The sequence below is a fragment of the Pristiophorus japonicus genome, chromosome 9 (genome assembly GCF_044704955.1).
Source record: "Pristiophorus japonicus isolate sPriJap1 chromosome 9, sPriJap1.hap1, whole genome shotgun sequence".
Taxonomy (NCBI): Eukaryota; Metazoa; Chordata; class Chondrichthyes; family Pristiophoridae; genus Pristiophorus; species Pristiophorus japonicus.
This window is the reverse complement of record NC_091985.1, coordinates 213,287,359-213,311,869: the sequence shown is the minus strand read 5'-3', so window position 1 is coordinate 213,311,869 and position 24,511 is coordinate 213,287,359. Positions and strand designations below refer to the sequence as shown.

At 45.0% G+C, this 24,511-nt stretch overlaps 1 pseudogene; it reads right to left on the bottom strand.

Annotated features, from left to right (window-relative positions):
• The window catches only part of LOC139273618 (zinc finger protein 135-like), a 62,695-nt pseudogene that overhangs the window by 36,205 nt on the left and 1,979 nt on the right, over positions 1 to 24,511 (bottom strand).

Here is a 24,511-nt window from a genome sequence, read left to right as displayed (position 1 = left end):
CAGGGAGGCAACATACCATCCTGGAGTCTCGATTGTGGCCGCAGAAACACCGATCTATTCCCCTTACAATAGAATCCCCTACCACTATAGCTCTCCCACTCTTTTTCTTGCCCTCCTGTGCAGCAGAGCCACCCATGGTGCCATGAACTTGGCTGCTGCTGCCTTCCCCTGATGAGCCCCCCATCTCCCCCAACAGTACCCAAAACGGTATATCTGTTTTGGAGGGGGATGACCGCAGGGGATCCCTGCACTACCTACCTTCCTTCCACTGCTCTTCCAGCTGGTCACCCATTCCCTATCTGCCTGTGTAACCTTTACCTGCGGTGTGACCAACTCACTCAACATGCTATTCATGACATCCTCAGCATCGCGGATGCTCCAGAGTGAATCCATGCGCAGCTCCAGTGCCGCAATGCGGTCTGTCAGGAGCTGCAGCTGGACATACTTCCTGCACACATCGTAGTCAGGGACACTGGAAGCGTCCCCGATTTCCCATACAGCAAAGGGGGAGCATGGCAAAGGTAATCATGTTTGACAAATTTGCTGGAGTTCTTTGAGGATGTAACGAGCAGGGTGGATAAGGGGGAACCAGTGGATGTGGTGTATTTAGATTTCCAAAAGGCATTCGATAAGGTGCCACATAAAAAGTTACTGCACAAGATAAAAGCTCACGGGGTTGGGGGTAATATAATTAGCATGGATAGAGGATTGGCAAACAGTGACTCGTGGTGTTCTGCAGGGATCGGTGCTGGGTCATCAACTATTTACAATCTATATTAATGACTTGGATGAAGGGACAGAGTGTAATGTAGCCAAGTTTGCTGATGATACAAAGATGGGTGGGAAAGCAAATTGTGAGGACGACACAAAAAATCTGCAAAGTGATATAGACAGACTAAATGAGTGGGCAAAAATTTGGCAGCTGGAGTATAAAGTAGGAAAATGTGAGGTTATCCACTTTGGCAGAAATAATAGAAAAGCAATTATAATTTAAACTGAGAAAAATTGCAAAGTGCTGCAGTACAGAGACCTGGGAGTCCTTATGCATGAAACACAAAAAGTTAGTATGCAGGTACAGCAAGTAATCAGGAAGGCAAATGGAATGTTGGCCTTTATTTCAAGAGGGATAGAGTATAAAAGCAGATAAGTCCTGCTACAACTATACAGGGTATTGGTGAGGCCACACCTGGTGCACTCTGTAGAGTTTTGGTCTCCGTATTTAAGGAAGGATATACTTGCATTGAAGGCTATTCAAAGAAGGTTAACTAGGTCGATTCCAGAGATGAGGGGGCGGACTTATGATAATAGGTTGAGCCTATACACATTGGAGTTCAGAAGAATGAGAGGTGATCTTATTGAAACTTATAAGATAGTGAGGGGCTTGACAAGGTGGATGCAGAGAGGCTATTTACATTCATAGGGGAAACTAAAACTAGGGGACATAGTCTGAGAATAAGGGGCTGCCCATTTAAAACTGAGATGTGGAGAAATTTCTTCTGAGGGTTGTAAATCTGTGGAATTCTCTGCCCCAGAGACCTGTGGAGGCTGGGTCATTGAATATATTTAAGGTGGAGATAGACAGATTTTTGAGCAATAAAGGAGTAAAAGGTTATGGGGGGCGGGCAAGGAAGTGGAGCTGAGCCCAAGATCAGATCAGCCATGATCATATTGAATGGTGGAGCAGACTCCAGGGGCCAAATGGCTTACTCCTGCTTATGTTTCTTTTGGAAGATCCCTCACCGCCCTGACATTGCCTTTTTGAGGGATTGTGGCCTGGTATGGCTGTGTTAGAGAAATAGGGGCCATGTGCCAGGGAGAGACCATAGAGAGAAAGGAGGAAAGGTAGAGAGGGACAGATGGTAGAAAGTGGATGACTGTCAGAGAGAGCTGGCTGATCAGAAAAAGGAACAAAAAACAAAGGAAGAGACACACAGATAGAGAGGGAGAAGGGGGCAGAGGTGTCAAGGAGAGGTGACAGGAGAGATGGAAAACACAGAAACAGAAATAGCCAGATCTTTTTCCTTCCACATTTTGGCACTCTATAAATTACAGACTGTTTCTATTGTGGCATCAATGAGGTTCAAAGTACTCGGTTACATCACGTCGAGCTCTCTTCATATAATGGGGGTGGAGATCTGCACTTCACCATAGAATCAGTCACAGACTATTTCATAACCAGGTATAGCTTTTGTTTTCCATTTCTGGCAGATAACCAATGAGGAACCATTTTTAGCAATTGATTCAACACAATGCTGATGTCGATGGCAGAATGGATAATTCGTGATGTCCAGCTGTGTCCTCTGGTCACTGGGCGGACTGACCCTGGGTTTTTACCCATACACGTGCTGTGTCCTCTGGTCACTGGGCAGACTGACCTCTGGGTTGTACCTGTACACCTGCTGTGTCCTCTGGTCACTAGGCGGACTGACCCCTGGGTTGTACCTGTACACCTGCTGTGTCCTCTGGTCACTGGGCAGACTGATCTCTGGGTTGTACCTGTACACCTGCTGTGTCCTCTGGTCACTAGGCGGACTGACCCCTGGGTTGTACCTGTACACCAGCTGTGTCCTCTGGCCACTGGGCAGACTGACCCCGAGTTTGTACCTGTAAACCTGCTGTGTCCTCTGGTCACTGGGCGGACTGACCCTGGGTTTGTACCTGTAAACCTGCTGTGTCCTCTGGCCACTGGGCGGACTGACCCCTGGGTTGTACCTGTACACCTGCAGTTTGGCTTTACCTATCCTGTTACTTACTGTCATCATAAGATAATAAATAGGAACAGGAGTAGGCCCTTTGACCCCTTGAGCCTTCAATGAGATCATGGCTGATCTTCTACCTCAACTTCATTTTCCTGCACTATCCCCATATCCCTCGATTCCCTTAATATCCAAAAATATATTGATGTCTGTCTTGAATATACATAACTTCTGAACATCCACAGCCCTCGGAGAGAGAATTCCAAAGATTCACCACCTTCTGAGCAAAGATATTTCTTTTCATCTCAGTCCTAAATTGCTGACCCCTTGTTCTGAGACTAAGACACCTGGTTCTAGACTCCCTAGCCTGGGGAAACATCCTCTCTACATTTATCCTATCAAACCCTGTAAGAATTTTGCTGGTTTCAATGCAATCACCTTTCATTCTTCTAAACTGTAGAGAATGTAGGCCTAGTCTACTCAATCTCTCATAGGACAATCACCCCCATCCCCCAGAAACAGTCTGATGAACCTTCATTGCACCCCTTCTATGGTAAGTATATCCGTCTTTAGGTAAAGAGATCAAAACTGTACACAATACTCCAGGTGTGGTCTCACCAGGGCCCTATATAACTGCAGTAAGAAGCCTTTCCTCTTATACTTTAATCATCTTGTAATAAAGGCCAACATGCAATCAATTAAGAGAGCAAATTGTTTGTTAATTGATGTTAACTTTGTGATTTTTGTACCCAGGTCTCTCTCCTTTTAAAAAATACTCTGCTTTTCTATTTTTCCTACCAAACTGGATATCTTCATATTTCTCCACTATATTCCATTTGTCATGTTCTTGCCCACTAACTTAGCCTGTCGATATCCCCTTGAAGCCTCTTTGTACCCTCCTCACAAATTGTATTCCCACCTAGCTTTGTATCATTAGCAAATGTAGATATACAGGTTGTACTTTCCAGTCTGGGTCTCTTTCGTCTGGAAACATCCTTGGTCCAGCATCAGTCCCGGCATGGGTGGTGGTTCTCTGTCTCTTTGTGTCTCTGTCTCGGTGTCTCGGTGTCTCTCTCTCGGCTCCGTGGCTGAGCTCTCTCCCTGTCTCGCAGCTTCTCTCCCCTCCCCGCCATTTCTCTCCCCATGCATGCACAGAACATGTCCGGGTCGCTGTCAGCAGCTGACCTCCCGAGTTCCAGAAAATTCTCTGGTCCGGCACCGGTCAGGTCCCAAGGATGCCGAACCAGAGACGTCCAATTGTATAACATTTGGCCCCCTCATCCAAATCACTGATATATATTGTGAATAGCTGAGGCCCAAGCACCATCCTTGGAGTACCCGACCAGTTACAGCCTGCCAACCTGAAAATGAACCGTTTATTCCTACTCTGTTTTCTGTCCATTAACCAATCCTCAATCCATGTTAGTATATTAACCCCCAATCCCTTGAGCCCTAATTTTGTTCAATAACCTCGTGTGACACCTTATCGAATGCCTTCTGAAAATCTAAATACACCACATCCACTGATTCCTCCTTAAATATTCTGCTAGTTACAACCTCAAAAAAGTCTCAACAGATTTGTCAAACATAATTTCCCTTTCATAAAGCAGTGTTGACTCTGCCCAATCTTATTATTTTTCTCTGAGCGCCTGTTACCACATCCTTATAATAGAATTGAGCATTTTCCCTACTACTGAGGTCAGGCTAAATGCTCTGTAGTTCCCTGTTTTCTTTCTCCCTCCTTTCTTAAATAGTCCACTTACATTTGCCACCTTCCAAACCACGGGAACCATTGTAGAATCTATGGCATTTTGGAAGGTGATAACCAATGCATCCACTATTTCTATAGCTAACTTTTTCAATACCCTCGGATGTGGGCCATCAGGTCCAAATGATTTATTGGCTCTCAGTCTCATTATTTTCTCCAGTACCATTTTTCTTTACTAATACTAATTTCTTTCAGTTCTTCATCCTCACTGGACCCTGGGTTCTCCAGTAGTGCTGGCAAATTTTTTGTGCTTTCTTCCATTAAGACAGACACAAAGTGTGCATTTAATTTCTCTGCCATTTCCTTGTTCCCCATTATAATTTCTCCTGTCTCAGCCTGTAGGGGACCCACATTTACTTTTGCTAATATTTTCCTTTTCACATACCTATAGAAGCTTTTGCAGTCTGTTATTTTGTCTCGATAGTTTACTCTCATATTCTAGTTTCCGTTTCTTTATCAATTTCTTGGTCCTCCTTTGCTGAATTCTAAAATCTTCCCAGGCTTACTGCTCTTTTTGGCAACATTATAAGCATCTTCCTTTCATTTAATACTATATTTAACTTCTCTTGTTGGCCACGATTGGATAACTATTTTTGTGGGGTTTTTGTACCTTAAAGGAATGTATGTTTGTTGTAAATTATAACTTAATTCTTTAAATGCTAGCCATTCCTTTTCTACCATCATACCTTTTGATATAGTTTCCCAATCTACTTAGCCAACTCTCCCCTCATACCTACACAGTTTCCTTTGTTTAACTAAATCACTTTCAAATTTAATGCAAAATTTTATCATGTTATGGCTACTTTTCCCCAAGGGCCACTTTCCTACATTATTAATTAACCCTTTCTTATTGCACAATACTAGATCAAAAATAGCCTGTTCTCTCATTGGTTCCTCAAAATACTGATCTAGAAAACCATCTTGTATACTTTCCATTAATTCGTCCTCCACACTATTACTGCAAATTTGGTTTGCCCAGTCTATATGCAGATTAAAGTCCCCCATAATTATTGTATTACCTTTGTTACATGCACCTCTAATTTCCTGATTTATACAGTGCCTTACATTACTACTATGGTTTGGGGGCCTATAAACAACTCCCACCAATGTTTCCTGCCCTTGTTGTTTCTAAGCCCCACCCAAACTGATCCTATTTCTTGATTTTCCGAGCTAAGACAGTAATCTTTATCCCATCCTTTATTATTAGGGCGACCATTTCTCCTTTTCAATTTTGCTATCTCTTCTAAAAGTTATGTATCCCGGAATATTTAGTTCTCAACCGTGGTCACTTTGCAACCACAGCTCCATAATGGTTATCAGATTAAACCTATTAATTTCTATCTGCGCTATTAATTCAACTATTTTCTTGCGAATACTTCATGCGCTCAGATATAGTGCCTTTAGCTTTGGCTTTTTTCTATTTTTCCTTAGTCAGTAATGCCCTATTACCTTTGTTACTCTCTCTATTCCTTCCTCACCCACTCTGCTTATTTTTACCCAAAACTCTGCTCTAGAGCCTTGACATGTCTCTTGTTGCTTTTTCTCTCTATCTAAACCGTGCTGTACTTTCCTGGATCTCTCCACCCAGCCTTCAATAGTTTAAAGCCCTGTTTACTGCCCTAGTTATTCGATTCGCCAGGACACTGGTTCCTGCCCAGCTCAAGTGGAACCCATGGCAAGGGAACAGCTCCCTCTTTGCCCAGTGCTGGTGCCAGTGCCCGTAAAGAAAAACCCCGGCCTCCCACACCACTCTTTGAGCCATGCATTTACTGTTCTAATCTGCTTATCCCTGTAACAATTGGTGTGGGGCTCAGGTAACAATCCAGAGATTATTACCTTTGAGGTTCAGCTTTTTCATTTGAACCCCAACACCTCCATCTCTTTCAGCAGAACCTCATTCCTAGTACTACCTATGTCATTGGTTCCTACATGGTCCACAACAACTGGAACCTCCCCTTTCCATTCCATGTTCTGCCTCTGATCTGCCCCAGGGAGGGGACAGTGTGTGATGTCCCTGTGGGATGCAGTATTTTCAGTGTCTGACTCTGATATGCCCCAGGGAGGGGGCACTGAGTGATGTCCCTGCGGGATGCAGTATTTTCAGTGCCTGACCCTGAGCTGCCCTCATTCCTCCTGCTCTAGGGGGCAGTCACGCTCCTCTCAGTTGGAGTTAATAGGAGGGACCGCATCATCTACTGGATACCGGCGGTATTTCAAGGCACATCACGTCCGGCTCCCTCCCAGAGAAATCCAAAATCAACCTGCAGATTTAATTCATTTTATTATCAATTGTTAACAACATTTAGCTCCATTTGATGCAGCTTTCAGTATTTGAAGAATCCCTTTAAAGAGTTAAGTATGGATGCAAACACAAATTAGAATTATTTTTATCTGACCCTTTTCCTGTTGATTAATTGGTCAAATATCCAGAATATTAAACTCCAGCCCAGTTATAGGGGGAAATCACTATCAGCAGAAAGAAACCCCAACTGTCAGAATGGACACGATTCAGTCTGGGGTAACAGCAGAATCCAAACCCTGCAGTCACTTGTGAACTCGCTGATGTCTTACCAGGTTGGATGACCGAGCGTATCCCTCCCCACACACGGAGCAGGTGAACGGCTTCTCCCCAGTGTGAACTCGCTGGTGTATCAGCAGATGGGATGACCGAGCGAATCCCTCCCCACACACGGAGCAGGTAACCGGCCTCTTCCCAGAGTGAACTCGCTGGTGAGTTAGAAGGTTGGATGAACAAGTGAATTCCTCCCCACACACGGTGCAAGTGTACGGCCTCTCCCCGGTGTGAATTCGCTGGTGTCCCATCAGGTGGCTTGACTGAGTGAATCGATCCCCACACACTGAGCAGATGAACAGCCACTTCGCAGTGTGACTGCGCCGATGTTTTTCCAGCTCTGACGGGTAATTAAATCTCTTCCCACAGTCCCCACATTCCCACGGTTTCTCCATGGTGCGGGTGTCCTTGTGTCTCTCCAGGTTGGACGATCAGTTGAAGCCTCGTCCACACACACAACACGTGTACGGTTTCTCCCCGCTGTGAATGGTGCGATGTTTTTTCAGGCTGTGTAACTGGTTAAAGCTCTTTCAACAGGCAGTGCACTGGAACACTCTCACTCAGGTGTGTGTGTGTCTCGGTGCTTTTCCACTCAGTGATGTTTGAAATCTTTTCCCACAGACAGAACAGGCAAACATTTCTCCTTCCACAGTCAAAGGCCGATGACATTCCGGAGGAATCGTGTTATTCTGTCAGATCTTGACGTGCTGTTTGGTTTGATTTTCCCATCTGCAAATCCTGCCCTTCTTATACCCTGCAAAAGGAGTTTACAAAAATCATTACTGCAAGTACCAGACACAAATTCAGAACAGACAATTCTAGATTCCATGGAACATTCTTTCCTCTCTCGTTCCTCCAAAGCTGTAAATCCCTGTCCCATACACTCTCTGTCCTCCCTGTCCTGAAATTCACACACATCGCACGTCTGAAAACAATATGTCCTCTGCTCCCAGTTTTCACCATCTACTTTGTCTAGGTTCAGTTCTGCACTCACTGGTTCCCCTAACTTCCCCTGAAGATGCTGCCTCTGGCTGGGTTCAGTTCTACACTCACTGGTTCCCCGAACCTCCCCTGAAGGTGCTGACCCTGGGGACCCGGTAGCCCCACCCACACTTTGCTCCTCTGCAAAGATGGCCATCCATGCACTCTACGCCTCGATGAATCGTGATGGTGACGCACAAACCTGCAGCTTTCCTTTTGTTAATAATTTTTATTTATATAGCAGCTTTAACAAAGTACAACGTCTCAAGGCGCTTCACAACAGTGTCACAAGACCAGTTCGCCTAACATCTGTCGCAGGACATTTGGAAAAGCATAATTCAGTCAAGCAGAGTCAGCATGGTTTTGCTCCTGCTACGGCTCCAGTTTCCAGATACACCCTTATGTTTATAGATTCTGTCCCTTCCTGTCACGCTTTGGTTTTCGTTTCCCCCAATGCTAGCCTGCTCTATTGCCTTCACCTTGTCCTTTAAGCTTTTAGGTTTCTGCTCACCTGAACCCTCCCCCCGCCGTGCCCTGCCCCACCCCCTCCCCCCGACTGATTAGTTAAAGCTCTCTCTGCAGCCCCAGTTATTCGGTTCGCCAGGACCCTAGCCCCAGCATATTCCAAGTGGAGTCCGTCCCGAATATAATGTGGGAAAATGTGAGGTTGTCAACTTTGGCAGAAAAAATAAAAAAGCAAATTATTATTTAAATGGAGAAAAATTGCAAAGTGCTGCAGTGCAGAGGGACCTGGGGGTACTTGTGCATGAAACACAAAAAGTTAGTATGCAGGTACAGCAAGTAATCAGGAAGGCAAATCGAATGTTGACCTTTATTGCAAGGGGTTGAAGTATAAAAGCAGAGAAGTCCTGCTACAACTGTACAGGGTATTGGTGAGGTCACACCTAGAGTATTGCATACAGTTTTAACCTCTGTATTTAAGGAAGGATATACTTGCATTGGAGGCAGTTCAGAGAAGGTTCACTAGGTTGATTCCGGAGATGAGGGGGTTGATTATGAAGATAGGTTGAGTAGGTTGGGCCTATACTCATTGGAATTCAGAAGAATGAGAGGCGGTCTTATTGAAACATAAAAGATAATGAGGGGGCTCGACAAGGTAGATGCAATGAGGATATTTCCACTCATAGGGGGAAAACTAGAACTAGGGGATGTAGTTTCAGAATAAGGGGTCACCCATTTAAAACTGAGATGAGAGGAATTTATTCTCTCAGGTGGTTGTAAATCTGTGGAATTCTCTGTCCCAGAGAGCTGTGGTGGCTGGGCCATTAAATATACTTAAGGTGAAAATAGACAGACTTTTGAGCGTTAAGGGAATAAAGGATTATGGGGAGCGGACAGGGAAGTGGAGGTGAGGCCATGATCAGACCAGCCACGTTCTTACTAAATGGCAGAGCAGGCTCGAGGGGCCAAATGGCATGCTCCTATTTCTTATGTTCTCATTACACAGTACCAGATCTAAGATAGCCTGCTCCCTGGTTGGTTCCGCAAAGTACTGTTCAAAGAAATTATCCCGGATACACACTATGAATTCTTCCTCAAGGCTACCTTGGCCAATTTGATTTGTTCAATCAATATGAAGATTAAAATTGCCCATGGTTATTCCTGTTCCTTTTTTACAAGCCTCCATTATTTCTTAATTTATACTCCATCCAATAGTGTAGCTACTGTTAGGGGGCCTATAGACTACGCCCACCAGTGAGTGTAGTATTTATTCTGTATCTGTCAGTCTCTGGTTAACGAGTGTGGCTTTTCCTTTATACCTGTAAGTTTATGGTCTGGAAGAGAGGTTTTCACTCTGTACCTGTCAATTACTGGTAAGTGAGTGTGGGTTTCATTCTGTATCTTTCATTCTCTGGTATATGAGTGTGAATTTTACTCTCTATATAACAGTTTTTGGTGTGTGTGTGGATTTCACTCTACTTGTCAGTCTCTGGTATGTTAGTTTGCGATTCCTCTATCCCAGTCAGTTTTTGTTATGTGAATGCGAGCTGTATTCTGTACCCATCGGTTTCTGAAATGTGAGTGTGCATTTTACTCTGTGATTGTGGGTTTTCCTCCAGCACTGTAAATTTTTGGTATTTGAGTGTTGATTGTCTTCGTGAGTGTGGTTTTACTCTTTGTTTGTCAGTGTTTGATATGTAAGTGTGGGTTGTTATCTGTATCGTGTAGTGAGTTGGTCTTACCGCAGGAGAAGGATCCACAGCCAGCTCGGGAATGGAAGACCAGCAGGAAGAGCAGTGCAAGGAAGGTAGTGCAGGGGTCCCCTGTGGTCATCCCCCTGCAAAACAGATACACTGCTTTGAGTGCTGTTGGGGGGGGGGGGGGGGGGGGGGATGACTCATCAGGGGAGGGCAGCAGCAGCCAAGTTCATGGCACCGTGGCTGGCTCTGCTGCACAGGAGGGCAGGAAAAAGAGTGGGAGCGCGATAGTGATAGGGGATTCAATGGTGAGGGGAATAGATAGGCGTTTCTGCGGCCGCAACCGAGACTCCAGGATGGTATGTTGCCTCCCTGGTGCAAGGGTCAAGGATGTCTTGGAGCGGGTGCAGGACATTCTGAAATGGGAGGGAGAACAGCCAGTTGTCGTGGTGCACATTGGTACCAACGACATAGGTAAAAAAAGGGATGAGGTCCTACGAAACGAATTTAAGGAGCTAGGAGCTAAATTAAAAAATAGGACCTCAAAAGTAGTAATCGCGGGATTGCTACCAGTGCCACGTGCTAGTCAGAGTAGGAATCGCAGGATAGCGCAGATGAATACGTGGCTTGAGCAGTGGTGCAGCAGGGAGGGATTCAAATTCCTGGGGCACTGGAACCGGTTCTGGGGGAGGTGGGACCAGTACACAAACCGGACAGTCTGCACCTGGGCAGGACCGGAACCAATGTCCTTGGGGGAGTGTTTGCTAGTGCTGTTGGGGAGGAGTTAAACTAATATGGCAGGGGGATGGGAACCAAAGGAAGACAAAAAGGAGGCAAAAGCAAAAGACAGAAAGGAGATGAGGAGGGGTGGGGGGCAGAGAAACTCGGGGCAAAGAACAAGAGGGGCCACTGTACAGCAAAATTCTAAGGACAAAGGGTGTTAAAAAAACAAGCCTGAAGGCTTTGTGTCTCAATGCAAGGAGTATCCGCAATAAGGTGGATGAATTAACTGTGCAAATAGATGTTAACAAATATGATGTGATTGGGATTACGGAGACGTGGCTCCAGGATGATCAGGGCTGGGAACTCAACATCCAGGGGTATTCAACATTCAGGAAGGATAGAATAAAAGGAAAAGGAGGTGGGGTAGCATTGCTGGTTGAAGAGGAGATTAATGCAATAGTTAGGAAAGACATTAGCTTGGATGATGTGGAATCTATATGGGTAGAGCTACAGAACACCAAAGGGCAAAAAACGTTAGTGGGAGTTGTGTACAGACCTCCAAACAGTAGTAGTGATGTTGGGGAGGGCATCAAACTGGAAATTAGGGGTGCATGCAATAAAGGTGCAGCAGTTATAATGGGTGACTTTAATATGCACAAAGATTGGGCTAGCCAAACTGGAAGCAATACGGTGGAGGAGGATTTCCTGGAGTGCATAAGGGATGGTTTTCTAGACCAATATGTTGAGGAACCAACTAGGGAGGAGGCCATCTTAGACTGGGTGTTGTGTAATGAGGGAGGACTAATTAGCAATCTCATTGTGCGAGGCCCCTTGGGGAAGAGTGACCATAATATGGTGGAATTCTGCATTAGGATGGAGAATGAAACAGTTAATTCAGAGACCATGGTCCAGAACTTAAAGAAGGGTAACTTTGAAGGTATGAGGCGTGAATTGGCTAGGATAGATTGGCAAATGATACTTAAGGGGTTGACTGTGGATGGGCAATGGCAGACATTTAGAGACCGCATGGATGAACTACAACAATTGTACATTCCTGTCTGGCATAAAAATAAAAAAGGGAAGGTGGCTCAACCGTGGCTATCTCGGGAAATCAGGGATAGTATTAAAGCCAAGGAAGTGGCATGCAAATTGGCCAGAAATAGCAGCGAACCTGGGGACTGGGAGAAATTTAGAACTCAGCAGAAGAGGACAAAGGGTTTGATTAGGGCAGGGAAAATGGAGTACGAGAAGAAGCTTGCAGGGAACATTAAGGCGGATTGCAAAAGTTTCTATCGGTGTGTAAAGAGAAGAAGGTTAGTAAAGACAAACGTAGGTCCCCTGCAGTCAGAATCAGGGGAAGTCATAACGGGGAACAAAGAAATGGCAGACCAATTGAACAAGTACTTTGGTTCAGTATTCACTAAAGAGGACACAAACAACCTTCCGGATATAAAAGGGGTCAGAGGGTCTAGTAAGGAGGAGGAACTGAGGGAAATCTTTATTAGTCGGGAAATTGTGTTGGGGAAATTGATGGGATTGAAGGCCGATAAATCCCCAGGGCCTGATGGACTGCATCCCAGAGTACTTAAGGAGGTGGCCTTGGAAATAGCGGACGCATTGACAGTCATTTTCCAACATTCCATTGACTCTGGATCAGTTCCTATTGAGTGGAGGGTAGCCAATGTAACCCCACTTTTTAAAAAAAGGAGGGAGAGAGAAAACATGGAATTATAGACCGGTCAGCCTGACCTCAGTCGTGGGTAAAATGATGGAATCAATTATTAAGGATGTCATAGCAGTGCATTTGGAAAATGGTGACATGATAGGTCCAAGTCAGCATCGATTTGTGAAAGGGAAATCATGCTTGACAAATCTTCTGGAATTTTTTGAGGATGTTTCCAGTAAAGTGGACAAAGGAGAACCAGTTGATGTGGTATATTTGGACTTTCAGAAGGCTTTCGACAAGGTCCCACACAAGAGATTAATGTGCAAAGTTAAAGCACATGGGATTGGGGGTAGTGTGCTGACGTGGATTGAGAACTGGTTGTCAGACAGGAAGCAAAGAGTAGGAGTAAATGGGTACTTTTCAGAATGGCAGGCAGTGACTAGTGGGGTACCGCAAGGTTCTGTGCTGGGGCCCCAGCTGTTTACATTGTACATTAATGATTTAGACGAGGGGATTAAATGTAGTATCTCCAAATTTGCGGATGACACTAAGTTGGGTGGCAGTGTGAGCTGCGAGGAGGATGCTATGAGGCTGCAGAGTGACTTGGATAGGTTAGGTGAGTGGGCAAATGCATGGCAGATGAAGTATAATGTGGATAAATGTGAGGTTATCCACTTTGGTGGTAAAAACAGAGAGACAGACTATTATCTGAATGGTGACAGATTAGGAAAAGGGAAGGTGTAACGAGATCTGGGTGTCATGGTACATCAGTCATTGAAGGTTGGCATGCAGGTACAGCAGGCGGTTAAGAAAGCAAATGGCATGTTGGCCTTCATAGCGAGGGGATTTGAGTACAGGGGCAGGGAGGTGTTGCTACAGTTGTACAGGGCCTTGGTGAGGCCACACGATGGAGTATTGTGTACAGTTTTGGTCTCCTAACTTGAGGAAGGACATTCTTGCTATTGAGGGAGTGCAGCGCAGATTCACCAGACTGATTCCCGGGATGGTGGGACTGACCTATCAAGAAAGACTGGATCAACTGGGCTTGTATTCACTGGAGTTCAGAAGAATGAGAGGGGACCTCATAGAAACATTTAAAATTCTGACGGGTTTAGACAGGTTAGATGCAGGAAGAATGTTCCCAATGTTGGGGAAGTCCAGAACTAGGGGTCACAGTCTAAGGATAAGGGCTAAGCCATTTAGGACCGAGATGAGGAGAAACTTCTTCACCCAGAGAGTGGTGAACCTGTGGAATTCTCTACCACAGAAAGTAGTTGAGGCCAATTCACTAAATATATTCAAAAGGGAGTTAGATGAAGTCCTTGCTACTCGGGGGATCAAGGGGTATGGCGAGAAAGCAGGAAGGGGGTACTGAAGTTTCATGTTGAGCCATGAACTCATTGACTGGCAGTGCAGGCTAGAAGGGCTGAATGGCCTGCTCCTGCACCTAGTTTCTATGTTACCGGTGTGTGTGTGTGTGTGTGTGTGTGTGTGTGTGTGTGTGTGTGTGTGTGTGTGTGTGTGTGTGTATATAGCTTTCACTCTCTACCTTTCAGTCTCTGGTATATGTGTGGATTGTATTTGTAAATTTCAATCTCTGGTAGGCGAGTGTGGGTTTTACTCTCGGTCAGTTTCAGGTAATGTGGGCTTTTGTCTGTATCTGTCTGTTTCTGGTATTTGAGTGGGGCTTCATTCTGCAACTTTCAGTTTCTCTGATGTGAATGTGGGTTTTAGCGCTGTACCTGTCAGTTTGTGTTACATGAGTAAGTGTTCAATCAGTACAATAACTCCCAGTTTCTGGTAAGGGAGTGCATATTTAAGTCTGTATCTATCACTCTCGAGGATGTGTGTGTGAGTTTTATTCTTTATCTGTCAGTCTCCGAGATTTGAGTGTGGTTTTTCCTCTATATCTGTCAGTTTCTGGTATATGTATTTGGGTATTATCTATATGTATCAATCTCGGTGACATGATTGTGTATTTTTGTCTATCTTTCACTCTCTGGGATGTGAGTGCGGGTTTTATTCTTTATCTGTCACTCACTTTTATGAGTGTGTGGATTTTACTCTACAGTGGTCATTCTCTGGGATGTGAGTGTGATCTTCACTCTGTATCTATTAGTCTTTGGTGTGAGTATGGGGTTTACTCTGTATCCATCAGTCTATGGTATGAGAGTGTGGGTATTATTCTGTGAATGTCAGTCTATGGTATGTGTATGTGGGGTTTCCTCCTGTCAGTTTCTGTTATGAGAACGTGTGTTTTATTCAAGTGTGTGAATGTGGATTTCACTCTGTACCTGTCAGTCTCTTGTGTGTGAGTGTGGCACTTTTTAGCTGTACCTGTCTGTTTCTGTAATGAGTGGGGTTATATTCTATATGTCACAATTTCTGTTATGTGAATGTGCAGTTTACCACATTCTACCTGTCTGTCACTGGTATGTTAATGTGTGTATGTTTTCTGTACCCGTCAGTTGCTATTATATGAATGTTGATTTCATTCTGTGCCTTTAAGTGTCTGGTACAGCTGTGGTATTGTGGGTTTGACATTGAATCAGTCAGTCACTTTCAGGTGAGTGTTGATTTTGCTCTGTCACTCTCTGATATGTGTTTTATTCTGTATCTGTCCGTCTCTGAGAAGTGAGTGTGGGTTTCATTCTGTATCTATCGGTGTCTGATATTTGAGTAAGGGTTTTAATCAGTACCTGTAAGATTCTGTTACAGGAGTGTGGTTTTTAGTTTGTATTTGTCAGTCTCTGGAATGTGAGTGTGGGTATTACTCTGTATCTATCAGTCTCTGGAATGTGAGTGTGGGTATTACTCTGTATTTGTCAGTCTCTGGAATGTGAGTGTGGGTATTACTCCGTATCTATCAGTCTCTGGAATGTGAGTGTGGGTATTGCTCTGTATCTATCAGTCTCAGGAATGTGAGTGTGGGTATTACTCTATCAGTCTCTGCAATGCAAGAGTGTTTTTTTTCTGTACCTGTCAGTTTCTGGTGAGTGACTGTGGAGTTCACTCTCTAACTATCTGTCTCTGGTATGTGAGTGTGAGTATTTGTCTGTAGCTGTAAGGGCCTGGTATGGGAGTGTGGGTTTCACTGTCAATCAGTCAGTCAATCTCAGGCACTGGAAGTGATTGCGATTCTCTCAATCTGTCATTCAATGTGTCTGAGTATATGAATCATTATGTTTCTCTCAGTCTCTGGTACTGTTTGTGAGTGTGGGATTGATTATGTATCTGTTAGACTGGTGATGTGTGGGATTGATGATGTATCTGTTAGACTGGTGTATGTGTGAGTGAGGGATTGATTATGTATCTGTTAATCAATCCTACACACACATCACCAGTTTATGTATCTGTTAGACTGGTGGTGTGTGTGAGTGAGATTCATTATGTAATTGACAGTCTCTTGTACTGAGCTATTCTTGCTCTGTGTGACTGTTGGATTTGGTTCCTTCTCCACCTGCTGTAGGCGGATGATAGTTTGCGATTATCGATGACCGTCTCAGGAGGAGGTTTGGTTCAGTCCATTACCTCCGTTTCTCTGCTCTTGTATGTTAGCTGTTGGATTTGAGAGTCATTGTACAGACACGAGTGTGAATTGACACTGTGTCAGTGCCCATCTGTTGTGTGTGTGAGTAAGGGAATGAAATTGGATCTGCCTTTCAATGCGATAAGATTGGACATTGATTGTACTGCTCCAAGTGACTGTGGGATTCATAATGTAACTCTGGGAATTTGGATCACTGTGGGATTGACAGCTTCTGCTGCCTGTGACAATATGATTGAGTCAGTTCTGTGTCTCTGCACTCAGTGATAATGTACTTACTGTGTGTGAGAAGGAGCTGCCTGCATTGTTCCTTGTGTTCCGGGTTGAGGAAAGATCAAATTTATTCTGGCTTGGTGAAGTATTTTGCACTGAGAATAATAATAGGAAAACACTATTAGTTATGATATGGACAGCCAATGGAGAGAATATAAAAATAAAGTTATAATTCATGTGTTTGTGTTCAATAAAGTAAAGTATCTGGTGAGAGGAATCTGCGATACAAACAGTGTCATTGTCTGATCTCACTGCAGTACAGCGACACTCAGATTCCCCACACCAGGTGTATAGGACGGTTCTCTAGAAAGTTATCAGCATCCAGACACAACCCAAACCCAGCACTGGTCCATGAATGGGACCACCCGATGGGCACAATTCAGGTTGATATCTCCCGCTTTCATGGGACTACCTGTAAAATTCTGAATTGCTTCCTGAAATATAACCACAGGTACCTGGGCTGTACAACAATTGTTCTCACTCTATTGAAACAGAGTTAACGGCCTGTGTCATTAACAGAATGTCACAGTTACCAGATACTGATGTATCTGAGGGGGCGATAATGTATCGCTCGATCACCAGCAACATGGTTCTGAAGAATTCAATGCACCGAAACAAAATAACCCATTTTTGAAATGTCTCCGATCACATTCCTCTTCTGGTGCCTGCAATAGATGCACTTTGTGACACTCCTCACATCCTCACTCTCAGGCTGTGATTCCACTGTTCAATGTCCAAGAACAACAGGCACTGTGAGATTGGAACTGAATCAGCAACATTCACTACTGATTTGGGGAAAGAAAGCAACAATGATTTGAAAGAGCAAGGTGATTTACTTTCTCTGTTACCTTACACCGTACACACACAGCCCGAGAATGGGCTCCCCCTTCCCCCACTCACTCCATGTTCCAGAACTAGTTCCTACTCCACTCTGCCTCTTACAAACAGCCCCCGACTGCCGCTGAACTTACCCCGACTCAAAGCCCATCTGCGGACACAATTCCAATGTGATGAGCTGCTGTAAGGAGGCCGCTGTTTGCTCCCTTACTCGGGCCTGGATATCTCCGCTCCCTGATGTGTTCAACGATCATCAGCACAGCACAGAGGAAACGGCAGCCGCTGACAGAGCTGGAGGAGGGGAGCTCGCATGGGCCCTTCCTATCAGTTTAAACACTGTGTGCGGAGGGGAGGAGCAGCATGTATTTAGCGTATGCTCAGACCATCTTTTTGTCACAAATTAAATTAGCAAAAATGGGATTGTTTCACAAGTTGCTTTTATCACTAATTACATGGGCCACATTGAAAAAACGATTGTGTGAGCCTGACATTGGAGAAAGGGTGCCTAAACTGTTCTACTCGTTCCATCAGTCTCTGGTGTGTGTGTGTTTCCCCGTCAGTTTCCAATAGGCGAGTATGGGTTTTACTTGCATATTATTGCTCAGATACGTGGGTGTGGGTTTCATACTGTACCTGTCAGTTTCTGCTATGTGAATGTGGGATTTATTCTGTACCTGTCAAGTTTTGATGCGAGTGTAGGTTTTATTCTGTATCTGTCAGTTTCTGGTATCTAAGCGAATCTTTATCTGTACCTGTCAGTTTCTGTTATGTGAGTGTGTGTTTTATCATGTACCTGTCAGTTTCTGTTATGTGAGTGTGTCCTTTAACCTATATCATCAGCTTCTGGTATGTGAGTGGATATTGACCAGTATGTCAATTTTTCGGATCGGAGTGTGGATTTTATTCTGTACCTATCAGATTCCGGTATGATAGTATGGGGTTGAATCGGTACCTGTCAGTTTCTGATATGTGACTGTGGTTTTAAGCTGTACCAGTCACTTTCTGGTATCTAAGTGAGGATTGCATTCTGTACCGTCAGTTTCTGGAATCTGGGTGTTGATTGTATTCTGTACCTGTCAGTTTCTGCTTTGTGAATGTGGGTTTTATTCTGTACTTGTCAGTTCCTGCTGTGTGAGTGTAGGAATTAATATGTACCTGTCAGTTTCTGGGATGTGATTGTGTTTTTTTTTCTGTACCGTCAGTTTGTGGTAGATGTGTGGGGTGTCAGTTTCTGGTATCTGAGTGTGGATTCATTGAGCTCCTGTTTACTGCCCGATGCTATTTCCAAAACAACGGGGAAGAACAGTCCCTGGATCTGGGAACTTGAGGAGGCCTTTCAGCACATGGAACCTGTTAGAGGAACATGTCAGTTTGTGCAATGTGAATGTGGGATTCATTATGGATCTCTCATTCTGGGGTAAGCAAGTGTGTGTTTCCTCTGTACCTGTTAGTTTCTGGTATGAGAGTGTGGGATTTATTCTGTACCTGTCAGTTTCTGGTATGAGAGAGTGGGGTTTATCCTACATTTGTGAAATTTACAGATCAGAGATGACCCCAACAGACAATAGTTTTGCACATTATATTGGACGAATGCGATTCAGAAATATTTGGAGTAGAGACAAGCTATTAGTGCATAATATAAACGATATCTCTCAGTGATGCAGTGAGTGTGGGATTCACTCTGTATCTGTCAGTCTGTGGTACAGTGAGTGAGTGTTCGATTCACTCTGTATCTGTCATAAATGCAAGTGTTTGTTGTTGCTGTAGAAATGAAGATTTTCAGTTACTTACGTGGTTAACATTTAAGCAGAAGAAAATGTCAGAAGCAGCCTCTTGGATAACAGTCGGGAAAGTGCTGTTACTGGTGAGATCACGATTTGCTTGATGCAAACTTGGCTAATAACCCTAGAGGTGATGGAAAAGAAAGCAACATTTTGGGACGTTTGAGCGAGATGATAAAACATAATCAGCGTGAGGAGAACCGATCAGAGAGCTGGTGCACAAGAAGCATTGAGCTTCTGTTTACTGCCCGATTCTATTTCCAAAACAACAGGGAAGAACAGTCCCTGGATCTGGGAACTTGAGGAGGCCTTTCAGCACATGGAACCTGTTAGAGGAACAGAACTCCCTCCCTAACAGCACTGTGGGAGTACCATCATCACACGGACTGCAGCCGTTGATGAAGGTGGCTCACCACCATCTTCTCCAGGGCAATTAGGGATGGGCAATAAATGCTGGCCTTACCAGCAACACCGACATCCAGTGAACAAATTTAAAAAAGGCAAATCATCCCTTCGAGCGTGTTACATACAGAACAGGAGGAGGCCCATTCAGTCCCTGGGTCCTGTTACATAGGAACAGTCAGCCATTCTGCCCCTCGACTCTGTTACATTAGGAACTGGAGTGGGCCATTCAGCCCTGGAGTCTGCTTTACAGGAATAGATGGACACCATTCAGCCCCTCAAACCTGTTATAAATGAATAGGAGGCCCTTCAGACCCTCGTGTTTGTTGCATTGAAACAGGAGGTGAGCATTCAGCACCTCAGCCTTGCGAAAAGGAATTAGTGGTGGCAATGCATCGACTGGATACTGTTACACAGGAATAGAGGAGGCCATTCATCCTCTGGAGCCTTTTACTTTCGAACAGGAGGATGCCATTCAGCCGCCTCGAGCCTTTCACATTGGAACAGGAGCAGGCCATTCAGACCTTCAAGCATGTTACGTAGGAACTGGAGGAGGCTATTCACCCCCTCCGAGAAAGTTCTAGGAACTGGAGGGGGCCATTCTACTCCTCGAGCCTGTTACATTAGGAACTGGAGAGAGTCATTCAGCCATTGGAGTTAGAAAGCAATAGGAGGAAGCAATTCTGCCCCTCAGGTCTGTTACATTATGAATAGGACAAGGACATTCATCCCCTCGGAACTGTTTCATGGGAACAGGAGAAGGGCATTCAGCCCCTCGAGCTTGTAACATTGGAACTGGAGGAGGCCATTCAGCCCCTGGAGTCTGTTACACAAGAAGTGGCTTTTCAGCCCCTGGAACCTGTTACATAAGAACTAAAGGAGGCTATTCATCCCATTCTAGTCTGATACATAGGTACAGGGGAAGGTCATTCTGCACCTAGAGCTTGTTACATATGAATAGGAGGAAGTCTTTAAGAATCTCGTGCTTATTACATTAAGAACACGAGAAGGTTACTCAGTATCTCCAGTCTGTTACACTAGCAACAGGAGGTGGCCATCAGCCCCCTCAGGCCTGTTGCACAGGAATAGAAGGAAGCCATTCAGCACCATAAACATATTTAATTTGGATAACCTGTCCGTGTATCCGCGCACTATGATCGGTACCGTACCTACTGTGTGAGAGAAGGGGCTGGTTCCACTGTTCTTTATGTCTCAGGTGGTGGAAACTTCACATTTGTTCCGGTTCCTTCAATTCCTTGCCTGTAGGAGGAGAAGGTATCTCTGATCATTCAAGAATAAGAGAGGTAGAAAAGACTAAAGTGATGAATGTAATCGTTCAATTAGTAATCATTATGAACATTCACAAAGGGAAGCCAGCGAGACAAACAGTGTCAGTGTCTGACTCCACTGCAGTACTCAGCTTCTACACACCAAGTGTGTTGGGCAGATTTACAGCAATTTACTGACATCCAGACACAACCCAATCCCTGCCCTGCTTCAGGAATGGGACGACCCGATGGAGCACGGACCTTTACACAGTTCAGATTGCTGCTCCCCTCTCCCAGGGCACTAACCGTTCAACCAAAAACAAAGAGCCGCTGTTTAAAACGTGTCCTTCACATTTCTCACCCGGTGCCTGCAATAGATGCTCCTTGTATAAATCCTCAGTGTCCGGCTCTGCTTCCACTGCTCACTGTCCAATGATCATCATCATAGGCAGTCCCTCGGAATCGAGGAAGACTTGCTTCCACTCCTGAAGTGAGTTCTTTGGTTGCTGAACAGTCCAATACGAGAGCCAGAGTCCCCGTCACAGATGGGGCAGATAGTCGTTGAGGGAAGTGGGGTGGGGGGGCGGGACTGGTTTGCTGCACGCTCTTTCCGCTGCCTGCGCGTGATTTCTGAAGGCTCTTGGCGATGAGACTCGTGGTGCTCAGTGCACTCCCAGATGCACTTCCTTCACTTAGGGCAGTCTTGGGCCAGGGCCTCCCAAGTGTCAGTGGGGATGTCGCACTTTATCAGGGAGGCTTTGAGGGTGTCCTTGTAATGTTTCCTCTGCCCACCTTTGGTTCGTTTGGGTTGAAGGAGTTCCGAGTAGAGCACTTGCTTTGGGAGTCTCTGACAACAAACACTGTGAGACTGGAACTAAAGCAGGAACGTTCACTACTGGTTTGCAGGGAGAAAGCAGGAATGATTGTAAACAGCAGATCCTTCCCATTCTGTCTCCCTTACCTGGGACACACGCTGTCCACACACAGCCCAAGAATGGCCTCTCCCTTCCCCCACTCACTCCACGCACTGAGACCAGTTATTGCTCCACTCCGCCTGTTACACACAACCCCCGACTCCCACTGAACTTCGCCTGGACTCAGTGCCGATCTCTGAGCCCATCTGCGGACACGCTCCCAAAGCGATGTGCTGCTGTAAGGAGGCTGCTGCTCGCTGCCTTACCCCGGGGCCGCGGTGTCTCCATTCCCAGCTGTTTAAACCATCTTCTTCCGCTCACTGAGTGAATGGCGCTCACAGGCAGGGCTGGAGGAGGGGAGGGCGCATGTGCTCTTCTGCTTCCTGGAAATCCACTCAAGGGACGGGGCTGATCAGTGCATGCGCAGTCTATAATCAGCAAAGTGAACTTTCCCAATTCACGTTAATCAGAATATGAGCAAAGGAACTGGGCCTAGGGAGCAAGGACAGAGATTGTTTAAAGTCCCTTTGAGATGCTCAATTTGGGATCATTCCGTGCACATTATTTTTCTATTCATGAGCCTGTCCTCACAAATCAATCCTGCTGAAACATCGGAGGGACGAGGGAGCAGGAGTGTTTGCTGGGATCGTGCAGCAGTTAATATCTGACAGAAACAGGCCCAGATTAATTTAATCAGAGTGAAACACTGGGTCACAGAGTAATACCGAACAGCCCTGAGCTGCAAGATTACAGAGAGTACAACAGGCAAGCGAGGGTTAAATGTGAGACGTTGTTTTTTTCACTCTCTGACACTGTCCCGCAGTGTGGGATTAATAATGTGTCTGTCTGTAGTACAATTATCAGTGAGAGACTTTAACTTCTGTCCCTCCAATGGGGACTTTCAGGATAAAAGCAGACTTCACAGGTCAGTCAGGAACTGATACTGTGCATGTTTCTGTGTCTCACCGTCCTGCCTCGATTTCGATCTCTCTCTCTCGATCTCGTACTATTTGTGAAGGCAGGATACTGTTATTTCACGTGATGTGGACACACTTGTGAGTACAACACTGGCACATAGAAACATAGAAAATAGGTGCAGGAGTAGGCCATTCAGCCCTTCGAGCCTGCACCGCCATTCAATGAGTTCATGACTGAACATGCAACTTCAGTACCCCATTCCTGCTTTCTCGCCATACCCCTTGATCCCCCTGGTAATAAGGACTACATCTAACTCCTTTTTGAATATATTTAGTGAATTGGCCTCAACAACTTTCTGTGGTAGAGAATTCCACAGGTTCACCACTCTCGAGGAGAAACTTCTTCACCCAATCTCAGTCCTAAATGGCTTACCCCTTATCCTTAGACTGTGACCCCTGGCTCTAGACTTCCCCAACATTGGGAACATTCTTCCTGCATCTAACCTGTATAAACCCGTCAGAATTTTGAACGTTTCTATGAGATCCCTTCTCATTCTTCTGAACTCCAGTGAATACAAGCCCAGTTGATCCAGTCTTTCTTATGTCAGACACTGTTTCTCTCTCTGGTGCTATACATGACAGTGTGGCACTGTTACTGAGCGTAATATGGAGACATTGATGCCAAGTGTAAGACTGATAATGTGTGTGCTCTCTCCCCCCACTGGTGTTATACATGAATGTGTGATACTAGTATTGACCCTAATATGCAGACACAGTTCGGGTGTTTAAGGCTGATACTATGCCTGTCTCTCTGCCGCTCACTCTGATAGCCATCTCTGGGTGATGAGGATGGGATGGATAGATCACTGTTAAATGTCCCTCAGTTTTGGAGGAGAGACAGACAGAGAGATGCTGGTAGGGCGGTGAACACAATTAATATTTTCACGTTAATCAAACATATTTGCATATATGAAGGGGAAGTAATGTTTGACAAATTTGCTAGAATTCTTTGAGGATGTAACGAGAAGGGTGGATTAAGGGGAACCAGTGGATGTGATGTATTTGGACTTCCAGAAGGCATTTGACAAGGTGCCACATAAAACATTACTGCACAAGATAAAAGTTCACGGTGTTGGGGTAACTAACAGAGGCTTGGCTAACTAACAGAAAACAGAGTTGGGATAAATAGTTCATGCTCTGGTTGGCAATCAGTAACCAGTGGCGTGCCGCAGGGATCAGTGCTGGGACCCCAACTATTTACAATCTATATTAACAACTTGGAAGAAAGGACCAAGTGTAACGTAGCCAAGATTGCTGATGATACAAAGATGGGAGGAAAAGCAATGTGTGAGGAGGACACAAAAAAATCTGCAAAAGGACATAGAAAGGCTAAGTAAGTGGGCAAAAATTTGGCAGATGGAGTATAATGTTGGAAATTGTGAAGTCATGCACTTTGGCAGAAAAAAAATCAAAAAGAGCAAGTTATTTTATAAATGGAGAAAAATTGCAAAGTGCTGCAGTACAGCAGGACCTGGGGGTACTTGTGCATGGAACACAAAAGGTTAGTATGCAGGTACAGCAAGTAATCAGGAAGGCCAATGGAATCTTGGCCTTTATTGCAAAGGGGATGGAGTATAAAAGTAGAGAAGTCTTGCTACAGTCCTACAGGGGTATTGGTGAGGCCACACCTGGAATACTGCATATAGTTTTGGTTTCCTTATTTATGAAAGGATATACTTGCTTTGGAGGCTGTTCAGAGAAGATTCACGAGGTTGATTCCGGAGATGAGGGGGTTGACTTATGAGGAAAGGATGAGTAGGTTGAGCCTCGACTCATTGGAAGTCAGAAGATTGAAAGGTGATCTTATCGAAACCTATAAGATTATGAGGGGGCTTGACAAGATGGATGCAGAGAGGATGTTTCCACTGATGGGAGAGACTAGAACTAGGGGGCATAATCTTAGAATAAGGGGCCACCCATTTAAAACAGAGATGAGGAGAAATTTCC